General features: G+C 39.5%; 1 protein-coding gene across 9 annotated transcripts in view; it reads left to right on the top strand.

The window, feature by feature from the left end:
* The window catches only part of CLOCK (clock circadian regulator), a 64,041-nt gene that overhangs the window by 17,196 nt on the left and 33,531 nt on the right, over positions 1 to 13,314 (top strand). For all 9 annotated transcript variants that reach the window (XM_038134494.1, XM_038134503.1, XM_038134500.1 and 6 more), the window contains one exon: positions 11,023 to 11,134. The gene's annotated coding sequence lies outside the window, so the exon portion shown is untranslated. The remainder of the gene's footprint in view (positions 1 to 11,022; positions 11,135 to 13,314) is intronic.

Below are 13,314 nucleotides of genomic sequence, written 5' to 3'. Positions count from 1 at the left end.
ATCTTCCCCGATGCAGAGGTGAGGCTCATTGTTCTGTGGTTCCCTGGATCTTCATTTCCCCCTATTTTTTAAAATTGGACTGATGTTTCCATTTTTCCAGTCAACAGGGTTTTTGTGTGACTGCCATGGCTTTTCAGATATGATGGAGAGTGGCATGGCAACATCATCTCATCAGGTCCCATAGACTTGTGGCTATTCAATTTCATCAAGTGGTCCCAAACCTGCTCTTCTCTTAGAGTGGAAGTATACTGAAATGACCATCCCCAAGTGCTCCCCATGTTTTGTTTTGTCCTTTTTTCAGCTGCCTCATTCATTTTCCTTTTGTTTCCACTTTGTGGTCTCCAAAATGATGTGCAGGCCTTCTGGGGAAAGTGGTGGGTGGAGGTAGGGAGGAGGAGGAGCTGCTTGTTTGGTAATTTTTGACTTGGACTGCACTTCAGTGTTGTAGCTTAAATTTTTCCAACTGTCTCATTTTATGGAAATGTGAAATCTCACTTCTTTCATTTTGAAGATGCTTCCAGTGAAGTACACCGCCTACTCCATTTTTCAGGCTGGCAAACAGTCCACTCTTCACAGGAGCCTTGCAGAATAATTTAGCTGTGCATGAGTCACCCATGCTGGGAAATTTAGGCACCAGAAGCACTTCCACAGCTGCGCAGATCATGGATTGTGCAATCAACTTGTAAAAAGTAAAGTGGTGACTAGCACTAAATATTTTTAGAAGTGTTTTACTTACATGTATGCATTTCTATGTGATATAGATAATTAAGTTTCAAATGAAATATTGGCTTTCTAAAACACCTGTCATATATTCTTGGGTGTTGCTGTTGGCAACTGTTGTCAGTTTTTAAAAAAATTATGTCCATTTGGTATACCTGCACAACTGTAAGTGTTACAAATAATTGCTGTTGATATAAATCATTCATCAGATTGTCTTTGCTAGCTGAAGAGAGGGAATATAATGTGTCCGTGGAAATGAGTGGTCAGAGTAATGATCAGAGGGTAACATTACAAAAACTTTTGGCTTGATCAAGGAGATTGGTAAAAGTGCTTACAAACATACGTAGCTGTTAGGGTGTGAAGTGCCTGGTCTCTGTAGCCATGTAGTTACCTGTGCGGTCTGTGGGTATTGCTCTTGCTATCTTTCATGTGGTAATTCTTCATCTGTGGACAGATTCAGAGGAAGTACTTAGTCTTACTTCTCCCACATTCTCGGTAAAGACCCTGACCCCGATTAGGAATAAGTCTTTGTCTCCTATTTAGAGAAAACCAACCAAAGAAAAGAGGTCAAAACAAGCAAAAAAACCCCCAAAACCCAAAAAAACCAACAAAACAAAACCACCTACAAAAATCCCTTGAGTTAATTTTGCTTGGTTGACTGGCATGTTTTTTAGTTGTCTGGAACTGGTGTGCCAGTTCCCCTCTGACCCCTCCCATCCCTTTTTCGTGTGGACGTAACTGAGAAGCAGTAAGATGTTTCTGGATGTGCTCGATAATTGTATCTTAAAGGAGTAACTTGATGATATAAAATAATTTGATATTCCTCAAAACTGATTTAAGACTCATAAGCTATATCCTTTATGGACTTTAAGGCGCAAGGATGAAGCAAGGCAGCAAGTAAGATTACAGCCATGGACTTCAGGAGAGCTAATTTCTGCCTCTTCAGGGATCTTGAAAGAATCCCGTGGGAACAGGAGTCCAAGAGAGCTGGTTGGTATTCAAGCATGACTCCTTTAAGGCTCAAGAACAATGAGCAAGAAGTTGGACAAAGGGGGCAAATGTAGAATTTTTATCTTTTGTCATTTTTCAAGTGTAATCAGGAAATACACAGGAAATTAAAGCAGGGCAGACTTCTTCGAATCAATATAAAGTGCTTGTCAAAGTAGAAACATGGCAGGAAGGGCCAAGACCCACCTGGAATTAAATCTGATTGAGAATGTCCAGGACAACAAGAAGGGCTTCTTCAAATACATAAATAACAAAAGAAAAAACTAAGATAATGAAGGCCTCTTACTAAATGGAAGGGGACCTTGGTGACAGAGGATGCAGAAAAGGTGGAGACACTGAATGACTTCTTTGCATTGGTCTTTGCTGGCAAGACCAGCTCTCTGGAATATCTGACTCAGAAGACCAGGGTAGAGGAATTTTGGAGGGAAGACTTTCCTTCAGCGAGGTCAAGGAGGATTGTGTTAGAGAACACCCAGGTAAACTGAACATTCCCAAGTCTATAGGCCCTGATGGATTGCATCAGCAAGTGCTGAGAGAGCTGGTGGACACCATCATGAGGCTGCTCATGAGAGGTCAGGGCAATCAGGAGGGGTATCTGAGGACTGGAAGAAAGCATATGTCACCCTGGTCTTCAGAAATGGCAAAAAGGAGAACCCAGAGAACTACTGGCCAGTCAACCTCATCTCAATCCCTGGAAAGGTGATGGAATGTTTCCTTCTGGAGGCCATCTCTATTCATGTGGGTTACAAGAAGGGGATCAGGAGCATGGACTAAGGGCAAATCATCCTTGGCCAACCTGATTGCCTTTTATGATGAAACAACTGCCTGGAGGGATGAGGGGAGAGCAGTGGATGCTGTTTAACCTCAACTTAAGCAATGGTTTCAACACCATCTCTAACATCCTTGTAGGCAAACTCAGGAAGTATGGTCTGGATGAGTGGACAGTGAAATGGTTTGAGAACTGGCTGACTCGAGAGAGTCACAATCAGTGACACAGGTTCTGGTTGGAGGCCTGACACTTGTGCTGTCCCCCATTATTCAATATTGGGAGTTGTTTAACTTATTCATCAATGACTTTGATGAAGGGGCAGGTGCATCCTCAGCAAGTTTGATGATGACACAATGCTGGGAGGAGCAGCCAGTACCCCAGAGTGCTGTGCAGCCCTTCAGAAGGGCCTTGACAGGCTGGAGAGATTGGCAGGGAGGAAATTCAGCAAGGGCAAGTGCAGGTTCTTGCACCTGGGGAGGAGTGACCCCATGCACCAGCACAGGCTGGGGACTGACCTGCTGGAAAGCAGCTGTCCAGGGAAGGACCTGGGGGTTCTGGTGGACAACAGACTATCCATGAGCCAGCAGTGAGTGTGCCTGTGTGGATGAGAAGGCCAGTGGTGTCCTGGGGTGCATTAGGAAGAACATTGGCAGCAGGCTGAGGGAGGTGATCCTGCCCCTCTACTCAGCCCTGGTGGGGCCACATCAGGAGTGCTGTGCCCAGCTCTGGGCTCCTCAGGGCAAGAGAGACATGGAGCTCCTGGAGGAGGTCCAGTGGAGGGCAACAAAGATGAGGAAGGGATTGGAGCATCTCTCTTGTGAGGAAAGGCTGAGGAAGCTGGGCCTGTTCATCCTGGAGGAGAGACAGTTGAGGGGGGGAACTTATGGATGTATGTATCTGCAGGAAGAGAGCATGGATCCAGGCTCTTCTCAGTGTTGCCAAGCAATAGGAAAGAGGCAGTGGGCAGAAACTGATGCAAAGGAAGTTCCACCAGAAGATAAAGAACTTTACTGTGCAGGTGAACGAGCACAGGAACAGATTTCCAGGGAGTCTTTGGAGTCTGCCTCACTGGAAGTACTCCAGAACTGTCTCACACAACCCTGTGCACTGTGCTCTAGGATGACCCTGCTTGTGCAGGGAGGTTGGATGGGATGACCCATTGTGGCCCCTCCCAGCCTAGCCCATTCTATGATTGTCATAAAGGCTTTGGGTGCAGAAATAATTTGCATATCTTCTTACAGACCCTCTTGGTCAACTGTTGACTTTCTTGATTTCTGAAAGTTTTAGAATGGCATAATTGAGAACAAGCAGGAAAATTTGACTGAAGTTTTCTCTTTCTTTATGTAAAAAGTGGAAGTGTTCATTTGATTGTAGAAGCTAATCTTCACTGGGTGTTTTTTTTTTTTCTGGTCTAGGATTAAATTTTGGAAAGATTCATTTGTGTGAATCTCATAATCTCTTTTTAACTTCCTTTCCCCACTTACAAGACATATCTGCATACTAAAAGTCTGGCAGTTGAAGTGCTCATGTAATATGTAGGTTCATGTATTTCAGGAAGAGTAATTGAGGTGGATAGCTGAGTGTTGTTGCAGTAATAATAACAATGATAAAGCCTCATTTTCTGAACTTATCAACACCAAACAGAAATTTTGCATGGAATGGAAGAAGAATTTCCTTGATGTTATCTTGCTTTGAGTGTGTAATAATTATGTCTGTTGAAATAGATAATTAATTTTCTCCAGGACCATTTTCAGAAAGTAGTTGGCTTTCAGTCATTCTTCCCTTTTCTTATTGAGGTAGAGCAAAACTAATGTTTGATTCTTTGATCTTTCTCATTTCTTGGTGAATTGCCATGTTTATTTTCCAGTATAGGAATTAAATGTTAAGTCAATTTTTCTTCTTTGGTTTGATTTATTAGGATTCTTCATAGAATTTTTGCTTTGATGAAAATGCGACAAACCATTTTTAAAAAATTGATTGTTAAACTAACATTTGTATCTGGTACAAAACATCTGAAATTTATAATGCTCAGTTTCATAAATATGCACATTTTTAATTGGATTAATTACAGCAAAGTGTTTTAACTCCAGGAGTGTTGGTAGTGTTTTGGTAGTGTTTTTTTAAAGTTTTTTCTTTAAATTTCTGTTAATATTGAGAATTTATCAAGTGAAGTTTTTTTTTTTAGATTTTTTATTGTCTGATAACTTTAATCAGTAGAAAAAAATTATTTGTATGTAGTAAATGATTTTATGGGATAGTTATAATAGTGGGAATTTAAACTTCAGAATGTGTGTGTGGAATTTTTTCACCTTTTGAACTTCTGAAAAAAACTTATCAATTGTCTACCTTCTCAGTTCCATCTAAGAGGCTGGAAGAAGGGAGCTTGGTTTTATTTGTTCATTGTGAAATGTACCAAGTTTACATGGGTCCTGTTAGAGAACAGCAGACTGCAGATTTTAGACCATCTATAGCACTTTTTTCCTAATTTCCTAAATTAAAGCACGGTAAGCTTTAATTTAGGATCTGTTCTTCAGCTGACTAGCTGACTGCAGGTTGTATCTTCTCAGCATTCCATTAAAAGAAATGGAGATTTCCACAGGGATGTGAAAGTTTTCAGTTTTGAATTGTAACACTAACAGGTTGGTAATTAGCTTCTGTTGACTTAAACTCCTGTTGTGAAGTACTGGTTTTGTGTTAAGCATCATTTAAAGAGACAGTAGGTGTACTTTTAAGCCAGACTTGACTATGAAATATGTATTGTATTTTTGGGTGTGCAAACACAACACATGCTCAAGTCTAAGCCAGGGTGCTGTGTTATAGAACCAGCAGTGGGAGATGTAGCTAAGATGTTCCTGGTCTTTATAGAGCGGTACTGTTTCTTAGCTGTGCCAATTTTCAAAGATAGGTGGAGCCACACTTTTGAAATGTCTATTTTGTTCTTATTAAAATTGTGTGATATGTGTGTTCTTTTAAACACATAGTTTCACAATTCTGCTTCAGTGTGTGGCCAGAGCTAAAGGGATGTGTACCTCCAGTAAAAGCCAAGGAAGGGTGGGGCCTTAAAAAAATGGGAGCAAGTGGGATGATGTAGCCACTGTCTTTTTTTTTTTGTACAGACTAGTTGCACGTGATTTGCAAACATTATTTCTGCCACTCACTCTTACAGCTTTGTTATTGAAGGAAGGGAATCTCTTGTAAGGAACTGTATACAAATGACATTGAGAAAATATTTTAAATGAGACTAAGGAAGAATAACAACTGGTTCTGATGGCTAGGTTATTAAATGCTGCCTTTCAAATTTATCCTATAAACTTGGGTTTGTACTATTTTTCATTGTCCATTTATTTTTCTGATTTGGGGAACTTGTTTATTGATGACTCTGAAAATTTGTGTTGTATCCCTTTCTTTAGTAACTCTGTTAGTAATTTGATGGAGGCACATAAACAAGACCTCAGCTGTTAAGTGTAGTTAGTTGGAATCTTGGAAGGTGAAGATAATACAGGCAGCCTGGAAAGGGACAGAGGGGAAAAAAGCCTGGTAAGTGCTTCAGCACCCCACAGCCAAGGACCAATTATTAGACACCTGGCAACCTGCTGAGTGCTTTCCTGGTCACCCCCAGGGAGCTGGAGGGAAGCCAGGCTCAGGCCAAGAGCCCAGATTGCTAGAGAATTCCTGGTGAGGTGGCAGGTCTGAGGATGTTTGGAGAAGTCAGTTTGGTGAGTCAGAGACCAGATCAGTGTCCCTCAGGGCAGTTTCCCTGGGGTTCATACTGGCTTGCTTCAGAGGCCTAACTTTCCTGCTCACTTGATTCACATCCCTCTGGACTGCCAACTCCACCAGTGTGTAATCACTGTTGCCCCAGTGTGTAACCACTGTGCCTCAGTCACTCAGACTGTTAAAGGTCTGAGGCTTATTAGAGCTTTCTTGCATGCATCTTCACTGCAGTCTGGGCCAAGATTAGGGAGCTGCACTGTATCAGGGAGGGAGCTATGGGGCCATCTCTGTGTTGAGTAAGGGGAAGGAGATACAGACTGCAGAGGAGGATAGAAGAGTGGCTGCAGAACAGTTGGTCAAGCAGAGATCAGCCCGAATGATCTGGAGCAAAGGAGTGTTTTCTTTTTCCGTGAGCTAGAGAGATGGAAGTAGCAAAGTGTGTCCCACTGTCAGTCCCAATTCCTAGAGAAATCTCTCCTGATGGTGGGACAGTCTAATACATGAACCATGCAGGAGAGAATTGCTTTTTCCTGTAATCCTCATAATTCATTTTTCTATGAAGATATTATTTTTATCAGTGATATTATTATTATCAGTGACTTCTGAGCAAATTTGTTTGAGCAGCTTGTTTAGGTCCATTACCGTGTCAGGGAGTAGACAGGGCACATCTCTGTGACAAACCATTTCTAAGAACTTAACCTCATTTTACCTCTGTTGTCGTGTTTTCTGCTACTCAAGGTGGTCTATAGCCTCTTCTAGCTGCTGTGGACTGTGTATGATGGTACACAGATAGTATGCACTCTTTCAAATGTCATTATAAATCAACTAAATCGGTGATATCACTAACTACTACCATAACAGGCCTTCTAACATACATTTAATCTCTCCTGTAGACTGCTTGGACTTACCCTCTTACCAAAAGTCCTTCAGTAGCAGACATGAGACTGCCATTCAGGTAATGGCAACCCACACCACAAGTCTTCTGTTCTACTGCACTTTCTCCACTCTATGTCCTTGAGTACTCCCAAAAAAAGGTGGTGGACCTAAGGAAGCTGCTCATTCAGAGCAGACTACTCATGGCCACTCACAGATTTTCCTATTAAAATAGGATGGATCCCATCTGGGATCCTTCCATGCTAGAAGCAGCCCTCTCATTGTTTGTCCTCTGAAGCCCTGGAAGATGAACACCTGCTGCTATAGCATGTTTTATCTCAGAAAATGACATTTCTAGGATGTGTCATCTTTTCTGTGCGAGCACAGACCAAAAACTGAATTATTGGTGTGGTAGAGGAAAGTTTGCAATATGTGACTATTCCCAGCTGCTAGAATAACCTGTTCAGCTGCAAAGTTTCAGCAGAGTTCCTTGAAGTTCCTTTTAGCCCTACATTTTGATTTCCTTTTCCAATTGCCCCTTTTTTTTAGGTAAAAAAGGGAGACATGTCAGTTTTAAAAACAGCCTTTGATTAGCAAGAAAAGACTAATCAGTCATAGCCCTAAATTGCTTTCTGTTGGTGTATATACCAATGCAAGGAAAGGAGCAGCTGCCTTGAAACCTTACTTACTCTATTAGACCAAAATATATGTGATTAGAGAGCAAGTGCTCATGGTTTACCTGTCTAAAGATTTTTTGCTCTACAAAATGCTATGGTTCCTGGAGAGAAACTAAACCTGGACAAATTCTTCTTCTCCTCCCTCTATCCCACCTCCAAGAAAGAGGAAGGTAAAGAGAAAAATGTCTGGGCTGGAGGTGATCCGATGAAGCAAAAAGCAAAATGGAAAACACGGGTGATAGTGATGTGCTATTTTGGGCAGGAGATAATGGCTGGATCTCTGCTTGTCCTAATTATGGTATAATGTCCTAGTAGAGTAAAACCCCAGAAATTCATTATCCAAATGATCAGAAGCTCATGGAAAGGAGTATCAGGAAGGTTTATAATTATCTTCAGAATCTCTATCATGAACAGGGCTTCTGACGCCGTGCTTACATTGGGAGTCAGGTTCTGCTGAGCTGTTTGCTCAGTGTGATGTTTCTGCTCTTGGTCTTTCTTACCCTGGTGGGTGACTAGTGTTAAGACCTCTGCAGGGCACTGGGTGCTGTGGCTTTGATTCTTTAAACAAGATCTTCTCTACAGCTAATCCTCAATGATTTTAATAACTAGTTTGCTCCCTTGGCAAAATTGGATTATAGCAGAGAAATCAGGTTGTATTAAAGAAGTTAATAAATTTCTGTTTGAAGAAACTGTAGGGCTAGAAAACTGTATTGCTTCATATGTTTTTCCTGTGATAATCCCAGTGTAAAATTGTTTGCCTTAATAATACAAGCCACCTCACATTATTTCTGGGGGTGGTAATCTGCAAAATCAAGTAAGTGTTACTTGTATGCCGTGATATAAATTTTACATAAATCAAGGCATTTATATGAAAATATTTTTTACAGTACAAGAGCAATACTTATTCTTCCTCAAAAATATATTTCAGTGTTACCATTATGGTGAAGTGCTGGAGACATAGGGATTTCAGTTACTGGCTCTAAACAAAATGAAATACAGGCAATACATTCACCATTGTTCCACTCATTTTTCAGTCCAGTCCTGACAGAACCTTTGTCATTAGCAAGACTGTCCTGTAATTTCATAGTTTGTTCAATCTTTGAATTTGTTTACAATATTTAATATTACCAATGTGCATTCCAATAATGTTAATAAAATTGGACTGAAGGTACTGAAATTCTTTCAGTCTAAAAAAATGGAATTCTTTATCAGATGGTGTGAACTTTATTACCTTAGGTTGTATTATGACTTTTTACCCTGTAACTTATTGAGAACCTTTTTTATTTGGCCAAACAATGACTTGGGACTCAATAACTTATTGCCTTTCCATGTGTGATAAGTCAGCAGAGTGCAGAATTTGCAGTATTGCTACTTTTTGTAATTTTTCTACAGATTGAGCAATTTTGTGTAGTAATGGTTTGCACATTCATGGCAGCAGCTAAGATTTTTGATTGAGGACCTCAGCTTCCTTTGAGATAGTAAGTTTCTAGCCACCTTGGTTACGGAAAAGTTGTTAAACATGCCTGAATGTGTCAAGCGATAGACACACATAATTCATTTTTTAAAAAAATCTAATGAGTTGTGGAGACAGAACAATGACCTTTGAACACTTGTGGCTGCCAGTGCTGGCATGTAGGCGTTTTAACCTTTCTGCTGGCTTTCACACGCATGCCATTTCTACTGAGTTAGAGTTCTATGTGGTTTTGGCAACAAAAGCTTTTCCAGTGTGATTAGCTTCTCTTTTGGTCTGACTTAACCTTGCTTGTGTTCTTTTATGATATATGCATATTCCTCTCCTGCTCTTGTTAAAATCCCTTTTTGAAATATGTGTAAGAGCTCCCTTTTTTGCTGTTATAAAAGATGGTTCTGTGATTAAGACTGGTGGTGTTTTAGTGTGTAAATGTGATTTAAAAGAAATGCACCTCTACATACTGCAGAGGGGAGGTCTAAAATTTTCATCATTAGAAATATGTTAGGCACTGGGTGAGAGTTGGCAGAGTTGTTCCACTCCAAGCAGTATAAAAACACTGGTTTCATGTTGCAGACTTCCATGGGACTCTTTGTCACTATTAATGTTTGCACTTGTCAAATGGAACAAAACAGAATAGGAGAGGAGGCTGTAAACACCTAAAAAAGTAGGTCAATGGGCCAGCAGGTTATTTGGCCAGACAAGAACAAGTGGCTTCATTGAATCACACTGTAATTGTTTTTCTCCTGTTGGCAGATTGTTCTGCTATGCTTTAACTTTCTATGTTAATGTTTGCATCTGTATTTTAACCACTTGAGAACCTCTGTTAGGTGCAGGAGAAGGCACTCTAACTTTGCAAATCAAATATGTGATAATTCTGGTGTTCTCCATAAAAGTCATCAATGAATTTACAAGTAGCATAACCTTAGTTTATAGGTTCTAGCTTCCTTTTTAGAATTTATTATACTTTAAAATAACATTTTTCAGAAATGGAAGAAGTACATGTTATAATGAATTTGTTTTTTTTTCAGACAGTAAGCAAGGCAGATAGAAACAGGGATGAGGGAAAAAACCTGATTTCATGTAGCATAAAAATGTGGGAAGTGGCATGGTTAAAGTAACTATAAATGATATATGTAATGGTATAAAGAGACTGGAAGTAGGCAATCACTTATGTCAGTGCTGAGTTCTTGTTTGGAAGAAGTTCAGTTGAAGCAAGTTTGTGATACATTCTAGGAATTGATTTTGAAGTGGGTTTTGAAACATAGAGTTAATGGCTTTGAGGGAGAAGCAATAATGCAACTGGGCAGCTTTGCTAGTTGTCAACAACAGCAGCATTCTACATGTGCTGGAGTCCTGAGAATAACAATTTTGGAGGCTTGGAGAGATGTAACACAGAAAGCCAGAAAAGACCCTAATAAGAACTTCAGTGAAAAGGTGTTTAAATAATGGTATATAAATGCAATTTGAAGGTAGTGTAAGTGGATGTGAAGATGTAGATGGTATGAGTGATACCAAATTCAAAAGTGAGAGGGACATAAAGGCTAAAGACAAGCATGAAGTGATAGCTTAAAGCCAAGATAAAAGTGTGTCAGGATGTCCTGCTTATCAAGAAGAACTTTAAAGTAATGTCAATTCAAAAAGTAAAATACTTGAGCTGTATTTGATAAGCAGAATATTGCATTTAAAGATTACTCTTATTAAAACAATTGCTTGACTTCATTAAAAAATGAAGACGTAGATAATTTTTAAACTCACTGATTTTCAAGCCCTCTATTGTTATTTTTTGACAGTTTGGAATTTATTTTCTGCTGAAGAGGATACCTCTTAACTCCACATTGTTCTTCACGGGAGCCAGGTTTCGTCCCTAAACCTCATACTTCAACAAGTCCTAAAGTGTAAAAGGTAAAACTCTGTTCTTATAATTGATAAGGTTCCCATGGCTTTCAGTTATCAACACTGATGGGCTGAGTAGCAGTGTTAAGTAGTGTCTTTTGCTCTCCAGAACAGGACTGAATTTGAATCTTAGAAAATAGACATAGTCCTTTATTCACCTAGTGTTTACTTTCAACTTGACTGGTTTTGGTGGCATTATCTCTGCAGTCTTACCCTTGGCATGTATAAGCACTGAGAGCATTTAGTGTCTTGCAAATTTGGATGCAAAGAGAGAAGGGTCAGACCTTGAAAGATGAGAAACCAGTGTGCTGCAGGTGCATTTCCTGTGCTTTTCAGTACTTTAAACTATTTGCCTTGGATACCAGATCTAGGTTGCGGGTTCTGACATGAGATCTTTAGATTGTAATGAATGATTTTGGTGAATTCTTGGAATTGAGTGCTCTGTTAAAGTGAAAAATATTGACTTCTAAATTCTGATTCTGTATAATAATATGTCAGTTACGTCACAAGTAAAAGTTTTCTGTATTTAGCTGTGCAGGTGTTTTTCTTTTGCAGATTAGGTAAAGTGTATAATTTGTCATACAAAATTTCATGTTGCTCTTGATCCCTATGATTTTAGGTACAATTTCTGTATAAAAATTAACACAGAGCTGGAAGTGTAATTAGTGCATAGCTGTATTAGTGCTTACCATGTAAGCTAAATGAGTTTACAGCTTAAAAAACAAGTTTATAGCTTTTGTCTTGATTGTAAACTTAGTTCCATGCCAGTCACGATAGTTAGTTTTTACTGCTGAGCAACCTGTCTCTTGTTGCACACTTTTGACAAAAATTCAAACAGACACTTCTTCACAATTCACTTTTCTCATGCCATTTACGGCTGGTTTTCAAACGGCACAATTCTGTTACTTGGCCAACTAATTTGGGGAATTTAATTTGGCAGCATGGCCAGTGCAGTTGTTATTTTGAAGTATTGGAGGGAGGAAATGGTTTGCTGCCAGTGTATCTTCATAGCACTAGATTTTGGAGGGTGAAGGCAAGGCAAAGGTGGTCTGTACTAATTGAAGAAATGGGGCATTTGAGCAGGAACACCAGCATGCCCTGTGATGTGCCTTGAAAGAGATTCTGCTGCAGCACAGCTCTCCCATTTACTTTCCTGCTGAACTCAAGTTATGAAACTTTGTGGTGAAAAATGCTATTCTTGTGAAGGAAACCCACACAGTATGTGGCTGTAGATGCAGAGACAGTTTGGTTGAATCACAAGCTTTCTTCCTCAGTTCTCTCATCAGGCTTTTGCTGCTGTATTTCTTGTGGTATTGACAGTGCAAGTTCCACTGGTTTTAGTACTCTCAGAAACAAATCTTTTTTCAGAAAATATTGAGTCACTAAATGGACTGTTAAGTTTTTAGCCTACTAAAAATTCCTGAAGATTGGCAAGTTCAGCTCCTAGAAAACTTGCTGCATGCAGTTGTTCCCTAATCAGTGCCAATGTTGCAATCCTGGTGCTCCATTTGAGCAGCCTCTGAAAACTGACTTTTCATATGAAAGAAACAGGTTTAATTCTATTGTTTTATGTTTGAATTTAAATTTAGCCTTTTCATAACCTGTGTTGTATTCCTTCTCTCACTATTAATATTTCATTCACATTCTTAACTCAAAGTCAAATGCACATCTGGAAAACCAAAAACTTCCTCTCATGAATAAGTGACTGCTTTAAGAAATGGTCAGATTAAATTTCTCACAGTACAGAGATCACATTCTAATTGTTATCTTGTTGTTATCTTTTCACATGTCTATGCTAACAATGTGCTCAAAAAAAGTACAGTAAGAATAAATTATAGTTGTAAAGTACTATATCCCAAGTGCTTTCCATTTGCACTGTTTCTAAATAAAATGTACTGCTAAGTGTATTAAACATCTGTTCAGCCTTCAAACTTATGAGGGTTCTTTAGGAAAAAGTTAAAATAAAAATTGAAAGCTATATCTGAATTCAGAGTCACGAAGTGGTTTGTATTGGTTTAGTACAGTCTTATTTACTGTAGCCTTAATAATGTTCTCTTGAACTCTGTCATGTAAAATGAGATATTAAGGCCCAGGTTATGCTGGTAATGGAGACTGCTTTAGAGAAGGTAGGAAGGCAGAGCAGAAGGCTGGAATAGAGGGGAGGATTAGGAGGGGTGGATTAAATGAAA

This window comes from Motacilla alba, chromosome 4 (genome assembly GCF_015832195.1).
Source record: "Motacilla alba alba isolate MOTALB_02 chromosome 4, Motacilla_alba_V1.0_pri, whole genome shotgun sequence".
NCBI lineage: Eukaryota > Metazoa > Chordata > Aves > Passeriformes > Motacillidae > Motacilla > Motacilla alba.
Note: the sequence above shows the minus strand (reverse complement) of the source record. Positions and strands in the feature narration are given on the sequence as shown.